The sequence below is a fragment of the Chelonia mydas genome, chromosome 4 (assembly GCF_015237465.2).
Source record: "Chelonia mydas isolate rCheMyd1 chromosome 4, rCheMyd1.pri.v2, whole genome shotgun sequence".
Classification (NCBI taxonomy): domain Eukaryota; kingdom Metazoa; phylum Chordata; order Testudines; family Cheloniidae; genus Chelonia; species Chelonia mydas.
The window spans coordinates 128,887,170-128,891,314 of record NC_057852.1 but is presented as its reverse complement, the minus strand read 5'-3'; the positions used below and the strand labels follow the sequence as shown (position 1 = coordinate 128,891,314).

The following is a 4,145-nucleotide window of genomic DNA, read 5'->3' as shown; positions in this document are numbered from 1 at the left end:
GATTATAGTGACCATCCCCTACCAGACCCACCTGGGCATCCCGCACTGCCAGGAATGAGAGATGCGTTACCAGACTGAGGGGTGTACGTGGCCCTGGGTCTGCAGAGGGAATGGACATTTACACAGAGATGCTGCTTTGCATATTTCCACCCGAGTAACAGTACACAGCTCTTCAGAGCAGATATAAACATGTCACATTAGCACTTTGTGCATCTGAGCTTTGTATCTGTCACTCTAGACATATCAGGATGATCTCCCAGACTCAGCTACTTTGGCTCCTCGTGCTCTGCATTCAAGGTAAGAAAACAAGGGAAGATTAGTTTAAAGGAAAGTCAAACATTTAGTAGGATTTAAATAGAAAGAACTTCCCTTTACAGCAATCACTCCTAGCAGCAATTACAGTGTTAACAGAATGAGAGCTCCAAGCTAGACTCCTAGAGATGCAACTTTGTAGTGTGCCAAATATTCTGATGTTGGAGGATTTTTACATTTCTTTTTATTCCAAATTTATTCTCCAAACCAGATTCCAGTGGACAGACTGTGATGACTCACACTCCACAATCCCTGGCAGTGTCTCCAGGAGACAGAGTCACCATCAACTGCAAAGCCAGTTCCAGTGTTAGCAACTGGATGGCTTGGTACCAACAGAAATCAGGACAAGCTCCTAAGCTCCTAAGCTCCTTATCTACAGCGCTTCCAACCGTCCCTCTGGGATCCCAGACCGGTTCAGTGGCAGTGGGTGTGGCACTGATTTCACATTCACAATCAGCAGGGTTGAAGCAGACGATGCTGGAGATTATTACTGCCAAAAGTATAACAGTGCCCCTCTCGCACAGTGATACGAACCAGCACAAAAACCTCCCTGCTGTTTAGTTTCAGACTCTCACTCAGTATTTCAGGTGCTTCCTGTGCAGCTTAATTGTGTGATTGCCTCTGCTGCCCTGCAGTGGGGTGGCTGGGTGTGTCAGACTTCGATCACCTCCCTCCACACTGAAGAACTTCCGGTCCTTTCAGGTGCCCACACCAGGGGTTCAGCACTCTTTACTCAGCAATTGCTCCGTGCCCACTAACATGGATTTGCTCTTATGGGTTGCATCCAACTTCCTACTGACAAGAGGTTACAATCCAAGCAACTTTCTACTGAGCTGACAAAATGGATGGATTTGTAAAGCATCCACACTGGAAAACTGCAACAGTCTAATTCAATGAAACTGTTCTCAGAGTAAAGGACACTATCTGATCCAGCCCCTTCAGTTCAGTTACTTTTGCTCATTACAACATCTGCTTCATAAATGGAACCATCCAAACATCTGCTACTCCTGCTTCAGCATCAAGAATGGTCAACCTTTGATGCTCTCTTAATGGCTATTAGGTGTCTGGGTGTTACCAGCTCAGCAACAGTAATAGATACAAAACCTCAGCCACACGGCTGACGTTTATTTATGCCCAGGTGGTTTCCACCATGACCCCAGAGACAAGTTGCACTCCCAATATTTTATGGTCAAGCAGGGCCAATGTTGCAAAGGGCTGAGGGGCTCCTCTGAGGCACTGAGTGACTTCAGGGGTCGATCGAATCAAAGAGAGCTGAGGGCTGTCTGCACCTCTCAGGAACTGCCAGCGAGCTGGGGGGTGATGAGGGGAAGAAAAGAGAGAGAGAGAGAGAGAGGTCTGCATGGAAGGCTGTGTGGCTAGAAAGGGGACTGGAAAGTGAGCAGTGTGCATGGGGTGGATAATACGATGCTTGGGCTGGGCGTAGGGCTGTGTGACAGTGGAACAGAGAAGACACAAGGAGAAAAGAAAGAAGGAAAAGGGAAGGATGAGAGAAACTAGGGGAAGAAGGAGATTTTGGAGTAAAAAAAGAAACAAATGTTGCATTATGAAAAGTGACAGGATCAACGGGGTTAAATTCTATTTTAGTTTCACTGGCAACTGGTGTATTCCCATTTCCACCTCTTCACACACATCCATAGACTCACTTTGCAACAGGGATAGAAGTTAAAGAAATCATAGTACTGAATATCCCCCCTATTGCCACCAGATGGCATCACACAAACGTGTCACTCCTCCACCAGAGACGGGACCATCTGAAATGCCCAACACAGAAAGCCGTGTAGCGTTACTGTTGGATGTGCTTTGCACTTCACTGAACATACGCAGACAGGAACCCTGCTCTGAAGAACTGACAGTCCCCGATCCTGCTAACACTTTTATATGTCACTAATGTATGAGTATTGCCAACCACAAACATTCAGAAAGCATGAGATTAAAAAACAAAACAAAACTCATTTCAGTGATTTCATTTGTCTTTTGGTTTGGAGCATGCTGGGCACATTTGGGTCAAGCTTTTCCGTGCAATCAGTGTGGCTCCAGGAGTTGGGGAGGCTTTAAATAAACCGTCACATGACATGGGAGTCCTAATTCAATTGTTAGAGCTGGCAACACCACTTTTGCATGCTTGAGGTCCCATTGAGTCCATCAGTATCCTATGCCTGGAATTCAATGGCTCTCCCCATGTACACATGGGACACATGCTTACAGGATAGGGGCCTAAAGCACTTGAAGAACAAAGAGGAGACAACACAGGAAAGGGATGGGGAAGGGTCAGGGTGACGGGGAGGATTATATGGTTACTTATGAGGCTAGTGCACATGTCCCGTAGGTTGCTAATTTCTTCTTGGTTAACACCAATTCTTTCAATGGAATTAGAATGATAGTGTACGGGGGCTTGAAGACGTGGGGTTTGGACAAGGGACAGAAAGGAAGAGATGTGGGGTTTGTTGTTGGGTGGGCAGTGACAGTTCGAGGCTGATGGGAGAGCCTGAATAAAGGGTAAAAGTGGGCGAGGAGGTGGTATAGATGCCGTCTCCATGCTATCAGCTTGGGCAGAGCAAAGAGTCCAGAATCAGGAGCAGGAAGCCAACAGGAGATGGGTAAAGTGCGGGGGAGAGGGAATAAATGGCAGAGTTTGTAACACATTCATACAGAAATACACTCTCTGGAATAGCACAAGCCAATCCATCCCCCATGACCTAACTCCTCAGCAGGTATAAATCTCCATAGATCCCCTGACATCACGGCAGCTACACTGATTTCCAGTAGCTGGAGCTCTGACTCCGTATCAGGGGCTGAGAGTAGATGCTTTGCTTATATGCAACCCACTGACCCTTCCCTGCTGCTTGGAACTGTTATAAAGGTTTCACTTCACTCTTTGTGGTTTATTGACAACTGCTGGTCAGGACAGACACATGAAGATGATCTCACAGGCTCAGATCATCTGCTCCTGAAAGCTCTGGATCCAGGGTAAGAATCAGCCCAAAATCCAGAAGATGCACAGACTGGGTTTTCTGAATCACAACAGGAGAGTCCTTTGCTCTTATTTAGGTGCACGTTGGAATCCACTCAGTGTTTCTTCATTTAATTCAGAAAATACAATACAATACACACAATAACTAAGGTGTGAAAACACTAGAGCATCTATAGTTAATAATATTGTTTGTATTTGTCTTTACATTCAGACTCCAGTAGGGACATTCTGCTGACTCGGACTCCAGAATCTGTGGCAGTTCCAGCATTATGGGCCTACAAACCTGGTACCAACAGAAACGAGGACAAGCTCCTGGGGTCCTATATATAGTGCCTCCACCTTGCTGCCTGGGGTCCCAGCTTAGTTCAGTGGCAGTCAGGCTGGGAGCAATGTTGCTGATTACAGTATCACAATCAGCACCGTTCAATCTGAAGATGAAGGAGATTATCATTGTCTACATATTTATGGCACCCTTTTCACACAGTCATACAGGACAATACAAAATCCTCCCTGCTCTGGCTATCAGTTACGTTCATACAGTGTAACAGCTGCTTGCTCTCACCTGTCTCCATATCAGGGCAGCTGAAGTGTGGGAACCCTGGATTCATTCCTTGTCTCCTCTCTGTCAGCCACCCAGTCAGATCTGTTCACCCAGCACAGAACAAAGTCTAAGGGACATTTCTGTTCACCTCGAGCTGAAGAGACTCCTGGCCATGCCCTGTCAGTTCACCCGGGGTGACACCTTGATGTATTTATTAATGACAGGTGTTCATTTCTTTGATGGCTCAGAGGGTTAATGAGATACTGAGAGGCTCATTGGAAAAATCAATGGATAAAACAA

At 46.3% G+C, this 4,145-nt stretch overlaps 1 pseudogene; it reads left to right on the top strand.

The window, feature by feature from the left end:
* On the top strand, positions 1 to 1,042 carry LOC119565975 (annotated as a pseudogene).
* The last annotated feature ends 3,103 nt before the right edge of the window (positions 1,043 to 4,145 follow it).